Genomic DNA, 11,856 nt, shown 5'->3' on the forward strand with positions numbered 1-11,856 from the left:
GAACAACATAAGAATACACTGGATTGCATGCAATGTCTTATCTCTGATTCTTGGTGGAGACATGTTCACTGGACATACAATGAGATCCTGCACCTGCTGCTCTTTGTTTATAGATAAACATAAGAAAGCAAAGATACCAGGTTAAGAGGGACCATTGACTAATAATGTCACACATAAGTGACTGAACCTAGAATTGATCACAAAGTACTCAAGAGAATAATTAGTGAAATGTGTTGTTTTGACTAGTTAGGTTGTTGATAAAATGTAATTGTTCTGATCAACACTGTATTGGCTAGTTTTCAAACTGTCAGTCTTGATTAAGGAATATCTACACAGATCTATTAAGGATTGTACAATTAGGAAAATCATTAGACAATGTAGCAATTCATGTTGAAGTAAACCTTCAGGCCAAATCAAATTTTTTCAACTTGTAATTATCTTTTTTGAGTTTGCCTGTTATGGAAAGGATCTTGTAATTAGCAGAGCCAGTTGAGCATAGCTGTGGTTTCAAGGTGCGGTTTCATGCATGTACTTTCATGTTGAGAGGGTTGTATTCACATGCAAAAATAAATTTCACTCTGCTGCAGTTTCTTTTGTTACAGATGTTCACAATCACCATATTCATGTTTAAACCACTCCAGAACTTGGATGATGTCTCGTCTGTCTTTCCGCTCACTTTTCACAACGTCTACTCCCACACTTGTAAGCATATGCAATCGAGAAGAACTGACGGAACAACTATGCAAGTCTTGGCCAGAAGAAACAAGGTGTGGCAGTTTACAGTGTTCTTTCCAGAGAAAAATCTGTGATAAGGGTTAGATCTCTCATTTTGGCATTTCTAATAAAAATAAGTTGTGTGAAAGTTTTTCCTCATATTTTTTTTTTTTTAAACAATGCTATTTGCATAAAGCATTTTATCTTTTATTTTATTTTATATACTTTTTCTAATATTTACAACCCCCTAGCAAAATTTGAGATGTGCCTACTTTTTTTGAATAAAACGTATAACAAAAAAGAATTCAAAAGATTAAATAATATAAAAAAAATTGGAAGGCCAGAAGGGGTAGATTTAGCCTTAAACTCTCCCTAGTAAATTGTTATAAATAATTGAACAAATTAAATGTTTTCATGTTAAATTATCTTACAATTAACTGAATATCAACAACAGATTATGTCAAATTTATGTGATTTTAAGTATTGCATTCAGTAGAGATTAAATCCTCTGAGGTGAGCAAGCCAATTATTTTGATCCCACTTTATTTTAAATGTCTTTATTATGTACTAACATTTGATACAATGCACTTATTGTGTACATGCATGTTTTTACTTATATTTAGTAAAATACCTGCATGTCATTACATAAATACAATGATAACCCTTCCTTTACCATTTAACCCACCCTTAAACCTACCCGTCCCACCAAACCTGTCCTGCGCCCTTATACCCACATCCCACCTCAATAGCAGCAACAGTGTTTTGCAATCATAGTTAAAGACACCTTATATAAAGTGTGACCATTGTTTTTAGTGTTTTCATAAAGTTGCTATGCACCCTAAATAGTGTCTTCCCTGACAGGACTGAATATTCATAGTAAATATTTATAGTATACCTATATTTATAGTAAACATTATATATGCAATAAGGTGTCTAAGGCCACACTGCATTATGAATATACTGTAGTCCCACTGAAGGGGTTAACAACATCCTTAATGCCAGTGAATATATATTATTGGAATCACCACCAAACACCAAAGATGTTTTGGGACACATGTTGAATGATTTAACAGTCTGTCAAAACCTGCTGGAGCATTAATTGTTCTATTCGAGTAATGTTAATTTGATGTCTTTCATGCCTTTGCACTGCACATTCAGAAAACACAGACTTCCATTGCAATACAGAGCAACATGTTCTCACCTCCAACTCGTCACATTGACGCTGGGTCCGGACCCCTCGCTCTGCATCACTTTTTAACGCACAAGGTCCTTTAGCGTCATTTTTCGATGCGCAGTTTACTCCATTGATTTCAGTGAGAAACCTTTGGCATTATACACGTTGGTCATCAATGTCTGTGTTAGAGCATTTTATAATATTTGTAAATACCATGTTTAATTCATGAATATATTTTGCAGTGAAATGAATCATGCCCACCCAGAATCATAAAAACTGTTAGGGAAACTCTTTAAAATGAGAGTCACTCCTACTAAAAACAGTTATCATGCAATCCAGGTCTGTGTGCTCCTCTGGGGTTTCTAGCATAAAAGCAATGAAACCAATTCATTTAAACTGTGATAACTAAGCTATAATCCAGCAAAATTACACATTTCCTTATTCCTAGTCTCACTAATTTACTGCCACTCCCAGCTAGACAATGCATCACATTTTTTGTTATTTGTTCTTATCTTGACAGACACACAATGTCCGGAATAACAGGAAGTCAAGAGAATGAGAAAGAGCACCTGGAGTGATGTGATTCTTATTAGTAGGAGAAAAACATTTTGGTAAATGATGCCTCCAAATTTGGTTACACTTTACAATAAGGTCTCATTTATTAACATTAATTAGTGCGCTAACCAGGGTTCGACTTGAGGGAGGGATGGCATCCCCCTTGTAGAAAAAAGGTGCTATTTGCAGCGCGTTTTATGTATTTGTTTACATTGTGAGTATTTGCGGCACGTGTGTTGTCAAATTGATGTTTTCTTAATTTGCTGGTGTTTTTTTTTTCTTTTTCTATTTGCATGTGTTTTCATCAGTTGCAGCTCAGTGGCACTTTTGACAGAGTTTCTGGTTGTTTCTATCCAGTTATTCGGAATAGATAAAATGCATGCTAGCCTACGTGTGACTGTGAGGGATGAGAGAGAGTCTGGTGCTCAGTCATACGATACTACAATGATACAAATTATTTTATGAATAGTGCCTATATTTTTAATTAAATAAATAAAAATGTGTTTTTTTTTTCACTGTAAAGAACCATTTTGCACATTTCAAAGATGTTAAAGGAGCCGTATGTAAGATTGTGGCCAAAACTGGTACTGCAATCACTTTCAAATTACTGTAGAGCGGTGTATTACCTCCCCCTCCCCCCTGACTCGAGGTTGCCAGATAGGCCAGTAAGGGCTAGCGCAAAATGCGGCATCGGCATCTCGAAGCGGCACTTCCGGCGGCATCTCCAGCTGCCATCAGTGAGCGGCATCTCCAGCGGCCAAACGCGGGAGCGGCATCTCCAGCGGCCACCAGTGAGCGGCACTTCCGGCGGCATCTCCAGCGGCCATCAGTCAATTATGATTTTAACATGATAAAAAAAAATCAGAGATTGCAAGTATTCTGATTATTTATAATAGGCCAACATAACATGTATGTGGCAGATTTAATGCACCAAGGAAAATTATTAGCATATTCCTTATTAATTATAATATAAAAGACACATTTATTAAAAACATACGTTGTTCAGTTGTAGGCTAGTAGGCCTACAACAGATATGTTTTTAATAAATGTGTACTAGTAGGCTACTAGGCTACTAATATTGTTAATATTTATAATATTATTATTATTATTATTATTAATAGTACCTATGTTTGTAAAGACGATTTAATTTGAAGAATAACAGATGTTAAATAAAATTACAATTAGGATATATTTTGGTGTGTTTCTAATTAATTAGCTACAGTTCTCTATGTAAAAACCTGTAAAATTAGTAATTAGGCCTATAATTTTTCACATGAATAGCCTAGGCTACATGATGTTCAGTTAGCCTACTTTTTTATGAAAAAATTGGATTTAATAATTTCCTCTGCGCAGAAACATAACTAATTAATCAGAAAGTGGTATCATCACACTTAGGCCTACTTTGGCAGCAGCCACAGCTGGACAATAAAATAATTAATAAAGTTAATAAAATAAAAAATATTGATTGCTGCACCGGAAAGTCCTGCCCACTGGAGATGCCGCTGGAGATGCCGCTCACTGATGCCGCTGGAGATGCCGCTGGAGATGCCGCTCACTGATGGCCGCTGGAGATGCCGCTCACTGATGGCCGCTGGAGATGCCGCTCACTGGTGGCCGCTGGAGATGCCGCTCACTGATGGCCGCTGGAGATGCCGCTCACTGATGGCCGCTGGAGATGCCGCTCACTGATGCCGCTGGAGATGCCGCTCACTGGTGGCCGCTGGAGATGCCGCTCACTGATGGCCGCTGGAGATGCCGCTCACTGATGCCGCTGGAGATGCCGCTCACTGGTGGCCGCTGGAGATGCCGCTCACTGATGGCCGCTGGAGATGCCGCTCACTGATGCCGCTGGAGATGCCGCTCACTGGTGGCCGCTGGAGATGCCGCTCACTGATGGCCGCTGGAGATGCCGCTCACTGATGCCGCTGGAGATGCCGCTCACTGGTGGCCGCTGGAGATGCCGCTCACTGATGGCCGCTGGAGATGCCGCTCACTGATGGCCGCTGGAGATGCCGCTCACTGATGCCGCTGGAGATGCCGCTCACTGGTGGCCGCTGGAGATGCCGCTCCCGCATTTGGCCGCTGGAGATGCCGCTCACTGATGGCCGCTGGAGATGCCGCTCACTGATGGCATCTCCAGCGGGCAGGACTTTCTGGTGCAGCGGCATCTCCAGCAATCAATATTTTTTTATTTTATTAACTGCATTTTAACTAAATAACATTATGTAGCTACCACAGAGTAGCATATAGCTATATCATGTGTAAGCATATCCAGGGTGCGATTTGTGAAAAAAACAGAGGGGGGGATGTTTTGAAACATTTTTATTCATAAAAATAAATCATGAGAACATGAACTTCATTCACTGCATTTGCTGCTCTGGACCCTTTTCATTGTTCCCAGCTAGCTAGCTAGAGTTTTCGCACTGAAAAATTACATATTTGTACTTGGTGACATTCTGAAAAGCCGTACATGGATCAAAGCTAATGGACCGGATCAGATAAATCAGAGCTTAGATTCTCTGCCCGAGCCCGAACTTGACCCGACCCGGGCCGGGCCCTTGATCCAGCACTTGTGTTACAAAATGCAACACGTCACGTGTCATGCTCAGCGGCTCCTCCACTCGCACGCATCACACCGGCCCGGGATAATAAACTTTAAAAAATATTTATTTTGTTTAAAAACTATTCTATATTCTAAAACCTTGTTGAATTAAATTAAATTAAACTGTTCATTTTCTTCTGTGTTCATCATTGTTCACGTTTTTTTTTTTTTTATTTTTTTTTTTTACGTTTCTTCATTCGGATCCTTTTGCGATCCATTTAATTCTGAATAAACAAACAAGGCAGTTTACATGATTTATCCTTGTTGCATTATTCATTATGATAATAATTAATAAATGCACGCACAATTATCCGTGAACTTGATAAATGTTGCAGATGTTTTACTATGCACAAACAAATGCCTTTCAACGTATGTGTGCAAAATTCAGAAGCAGTAGAAATAAATGTGCAGCAGTTTGTACAAATAGAGTGTCTGTAGGCCTACTATATGTGTTGTAGCCATTAAATAAGCTCATTTGTTAAAATATTATAATGTTATTTTTTCCATCTATGTTGATTTATGAAAAGTGAACTGAGTAAGATAGGATGTGCAGTATATCGGGAGACTTGGAGTGGGTCAGACATGATTTTGACCACTTCATTAAGTTTTGTTTTGTAGAAAGCCTTTCTTTAAAGTGAATTTCGTTTTGTATAAATTGTATCTTAATTTTTATACATTTTTCATCAACGAATTGCATGTATTTAATGAGACAGAGACATAGGCTATAATCATAGAGGCGCCGCAGCGGTCACTTGCACTGCACGTTAACTGGAGCGGATCTCATCATAAATTAACCGAAACTAAGTGTATGCCTCACAGATAATATTAAGAAATATATCTAAAGAAAGCTTGAAATGTCTTTAAACGAAACAATTCAAAACGAAAATAAATAGGCATCACACTGATGTAGGCTAATCCATGCATTTCTCCATGCGCATTCTCTATGGAGATGGCGATCGTTAACTTCATCTTTGCTTCATCTCAACTTCCCTGGCGCCAGGTTTAAATCGGGCTCGGGCTCATAATTACAGTTAATGTGTCGGGCCGGGCCGACAAAGTCAATTCGCCTCATTCGGGCTTCGCGTCTACCGCGCCGCGCGAAACGCCTTCGCGCCGCAGGACCTCTAGACGCGCGTAAACGCGTCTTTACATTGACTTAAGATTGTGATGTTTATTCCCGCTTCAGTAATATTCTGAATAAAAAGACCTGCAACCGTCTCGCAAGTGATGATAGGCTATTACTCGTGAGGTGTAACCAATCATATAGCGCTGTGGGCGGGACATTGAGCAAGTCTGCAGAGTGGTGATTACAGAGAGGCTGCGGAGCCAGTCAAAGTAGCGCATTTTAAAATAAAATGGATTTTAATCAAACCACGGATCCGTGATAGGTTTTGTGATCCGCCTCGCCACTAGTGTAGTAGCACTGATCACTTTGAGGAGGGGGGGGAGGGGCAATTATATTATTTATAATTGCTAAATAATTAAGCAGAGGCAGGGATACATTGACCAGAAAGGGGGAAATCCCACGCACGGCGGCGGCATCTCCAACAGCCAGCTGTCGCTCCAGCGGCATCTCGTAGCGGCATCTCCAGCAGCCAATACTTTGTCCAGCTTTTTTATTTTTTCATAAAAAAGTAGGCTAACTGAACATCATGTAGGCTATTCATGTGAAAAATTATAATTAATAATTTTAAAGGTTTTTACATAGAGAACTGTAGCTAATTAATTAGAAACACACCAAAATATATCCTAATTGTAATTTTATTTAACATTTGTTATTCTTCAAATTAAATTGTCTTTACAAACATAGGCTATATGAGCTAGATTCAACTAATCAATATACTATTATTATTATTATTAATAATAATAATATAAATATTAAAAATATTAGTACACATTTATTAAAAACATATCTGTTGTAGGCCTACTGTAGCCTACAACTGAACAACGTATGTTTTTAATAAATGTGTCTTTTATCTATTATAATTAATAAGGAATATGCTATTTAATAATTTTCCTTGGTGCATTAAATCTGCCACATACATGTTATGTTGGACTATTATAAATAATCAGAATACTTGCAAGCTCTGATTTTTTTTATCATGTTAAAATCATAATTGACTGATGGCCGCTGGAGATGCCGCCGGAAGTGCCGCTCACTGGTGGCCGCTGGAGATGCCGCTCCCGCATTTGGCCGCTGGAGATGCCGCTCACTGATGGCAGCTGGAGATGCCGCCGGAAGTGCCGCTCACTGATGGCAGCTGGAGATGCCGCCGGAAGTGCCGCTCACTGGTGGCCGCTGGAGATGCCGCTCCCGCATTTGGCCGCTGGAGATGCCGCTCAGTGATGGCAGCTGGAGATGCCGCCGGAAGTGCCGCTCACTGATGGCAGCTGGAGATGCCGCCGGAAGTGCCGCTCACTGGTGGCCGCTGGAGATGCCGCTCCCGCATTTGGCCGCTGGAGATGCCGCTCACTGATGGCAGCTGGAGATGCCGCCGGAAGTGCCGCTTCGAGATGCCGATGCCGCATTTTGCGCTTGCTCTCTCTCAGATAGGCTGCAGGATCCAGCAGGAACGTTTGTAGCTGCAGCTGTGGTAACTAGAGCAGAGCTGGCAACCCGGATGCAGAAACACTACTGACTTCGTGATTGGTAGATAGGTGGAGGGTGGCGCTTCAGGTCAAAACCATAGACTGTAAAAAAATATGGACGTAGTGTCCGTGACGTCACCCGTAGGTTTCTGAAGAGCATTTTTGAAGCCTAAAGTGGGCGGAGCCGGCCGTCGCCATCTTGGCTTTGCGTCACTCCCGGATAACAGAAAATAGACAAACAGGCGGGGCGTGAGTGGAGCTGAAGCCTGGCTATCTGAAATCACCTAGCTCGACGTGATCGAGTTAGCTGATGATGTAAAGCCAATTAAACGTTCCTATTTTTGCCCTTCGAAATATTATAATAGTTAAAAGACATGGCTACAAGTGAGACTGTGTATTACTTCGAGAGTGTTTGTGTATGAAGGTGATTTATGTGCATACATGTCAGTCACTCTTTCATGGTCCGTCAGCGCGGCATCGCTCAAGTTCGTAGAGAGCTAATTCAGTCCATTTTAAATTCTGATGTTGGCCGTCTCTCAAATGGGTTATGGTTTAACCGTTAAACCATAGATACATTGCCTTTGAAGTGCAAGTAAATGTGCTAGAAAATCCGCGCTCATTCATGTGCATTTATTGCACGGACGGAGAAAGCGCCGACGCCTGCATGATTTCATCTGACGGTAACTTACATAAGCATATTATAATCCATCTGTTCCATGGGAGCAGAACGAACGAGCATTTATTGACGTTTTAAATTTGAAAACCCCAAAAAGCACAAAATTGCCAGACATCCATTAGTGCATGTTCACAAAGGAAAACAACTGAAATACAGCTCTGGTTTTTCTCTCGAACGATAACGACGGAATCCAAAGACGTGGGCTTTGTAACGTTACCCAAGTATTAAATTGTATGAAATAATAATCCCGAAAAAAAGCACAAACACTGCAGAGATGGCAAGTTCAGCAGCTAACATTGCTGAGGTGAAGTGACGGCTAACAGCAGACAAACAGCTAGCACTGACAGCGGCAATCCATCTGTCACTCAAGTAGCGCCACACCCTTAAATTTAAATATTAATCAACTAAACGGACGAGTTATAAAATAATTCACCCCCCTCACAGTTGTTATGAAGGGCAAAATGAGCTGTATAGACCAAATCCACATACAGACACCAGGCTTTAAACACGTTTTTTTCTGCTGTAAAATTTGGCATTTTAACATGGAGGAGATACAGATTTGACTCACTTCTGACAACAGCCTCAAGCGGCCAGTCAACGAATTGCAGTTTAACTCACTTCCGTGTTGGTTTCAAGAGAGAGACGGGGAGGTTGCCGCTTGGTCAAAACACAAGATGACAACATCAACATCAGTTGAGGGCTGCAACTTCACTTTTTAAATGACAATATCCTGGCCGAACTACTGTTGTCAGTGATATAAGTATTTGAAATGAACATGATTTCTTAATGTCTAGTGACATATCAGGGCCATTTTATGATTAATTGAAATACATTTCTTACATACAGCTCCTTTAAAGAATCTTAGTGGAACCGTCAATTCCAATAAAGAACCCCCCTTTTTTTTTTTAAGTGTGACATTTTAAAAAAAATGAGATTTTCTTTTTACACCATGACAATATAGTACAAAGCGAGGTTCATATAGAAATAGGCCTACTTACACTTAAAATATTAATATTACTTAATATTTACCTCATCTCCCATCATCAGTGCCTGTCCTAACTGTCCCAACTGCCTGTTGTAGAAGCAAAGGAAGGGACTAATTCCCATAGTTCTGAAATGAAATGCTCTAGCACATGGGTGTGTAGTATTCAGGTGGCCACAAGCTTTATGTCATTAAAATGTAACGGTCAAGATAGTTTTGTACTGTGTAACTGAAACTGTGTAATTCAGTTTTAATAAAGATAAAGATAAGAATGTAGTTGTTTTGGGTGTGCTTAATTAATAGTTTGTTCTGACTAAATGATGTGATGACATTGTATTTTAATGCATCCAAACCTGTTTAAAAAAAAACAAAAAACAAAACAAAACTTTGACAAGTTAGAAGGTAATTTTGGTAAGTTTAGTGGAGGTAGAGCTAGTAGCCTATACTTTAAATATTTTGGCAAAGCTCAGAGATATTTAATCAATCAAAATACACACCCAACGTGTAAATAATCCTTAATGCCACCATTTAACCATAATGTTTTGATGACAAGGTAATTATGAAGTTAACCTTGATTTACCGGTGTCTTTTGGCTCAGTCGGCTATGTTGGTTTCTTGATTGTATGCAAATATTGTTGTTGATTTTTTTCAATATTTTTTTTTTTTTTAAATGAATAAGAGATTTGTCTCAATACTACCGTCTTGCACATTTACAGTGATTAAAAATGGTGCACTTTTCTTCGAAATATTCTGTTTAGAAATTTTTTGATTTTCACCTTGTCGTTGAGTTCATAACTGTTACCAAACACAACCTTTCAAGCATTTTCTTGTGATTATGCAAATTGAGTGTGTGTGAATAGCTTGAGGGAGTTTCTAACACATTACAAAACCTGTCACATAGCATGCTATAACCTCTCTCTTACCCTAAGGTGAATGTCTCAATTAAAGTTGATGGATTTAAAAGATTACATAAACTGTGCATATACTGATTTAAACCATTATGTAGGTGAGATATAACCAACTTTAATAGATTTTTAATGCTTTTAATGCTGATGGTTGACATTTTTTCCTACCAAAGAGTTGACACATGGGTAACTGACATTGTACAGCAGATATTTAATGTTTATTTACAATAGGATATTAACATTTCATACTCACATCATGCATTTAATATCAGAACAGTTTCAAATATACCTTTTAGTGCCTCAAAAAGCTTCCTTTAAAAGGGTTTTGCTGAGTATAACTGATCATATTGCATCATTTTAATCATGTTAGTAGAACATAAAAGCAGAGGATATAATGTAGGAAAATATAACTAAAATTGAAGTATTATGATTTATATATATGTACAGTGAACCAAAAGTCTAAAAAAACCACCAAACAATACATTGCATTGGAGAGACTGAAACAGATTTTCTTTTTGTGCCTTTGAAATTCTTATCTTAGTCTTTCTTTCCGATTACATGACTACAATTTTAGATATGTCGTAATTTGTTAACCTACAGAGTCCTTGTTTTTGTACACATCTACATTCAGTTCAGAGATCAATATTCAATTATTTGTAATGCTCGTCGATAGGCCTACATCATTATACCAACACACAATATATTATTATGCAGAAACTGATTAACAGTGGGCTAGCATTCCAACGTTTCTAGTTCTACACTAAAACACTTCAGATTTAGTGTTAAAATTGACCATTATGGGTGAATATCAGCTGACTAGACCATTAGCGTTTTAATTCTACTCAACCAAATAAATGTAACAATTCTTATATGGAGCATAAACAAAGGTAGTGGAACATGTATGTTGGTTGAAAGATCACAATGTGATTCTTTTGAAAGGAGCAATCCATTCCATATTCTCTAAACACACAAGTGGAGCTCAAGTGGCAGTGCAAGATATGGAGCTATTTGATGATTCAAAACAAAGCTAGTCACTATAACAAATGGGGACATGAATTTAAAGAAGAGGTAGACTGGGCATATTCAAGGTTCCAGGTTTTTTTCTGCTAATTGCTTTATTGTATTCTAAAAATCGGAAGTATTTTATGGCATTTGACAAAAATCATTAACCATGTCTTCAAGTCTACATTAAACATTAATACCTCGGTTTCTGTAAAATCTGTTGTCAGGTGTCAGTAACTATGCAATTCTGTAGACATAGTGCCCTCTCAGAAAGACACATCTTATAAAAAAAACGAGACTATAATTTTATCATTATCATTTATATTATTAAGTGTGTTTCATTTGATAACTACACAGTGCATGAGCTTTTCTGCAAAAACAAGAGCAAAAGCAGGTCTTTGAATTGACATTATTGGCCAGGTTAGTTAATATTTAAACTGACATTGTAACATAGAAGGGAGTGTCCCAAGACAATATAACACTTTTATGCTACAATACACATTACAAATTTTACATCTGTATAATAATATCATCTGCAGTGAAACATTATTATCGCTTTATTTTTCAAGCCTATTGAGGGTGAACAAGTGAGGAGCAAGTGAGGTTCCCTTTAAAATGAGACGATTGTGGGAAGTTGGGATGTGAGTTACTTATGCT

This window comes from Squalius cephalus (genome assembly GCF_949319135.1).
Source record: "Squalius cephalus genome assembly, chromosome: 8".
NCBI lineage: Eukaryota > Metazoa > Chordata > Actinopteri > Cypriniformes > Leuciscidae > Squalius > Squalius cephalus.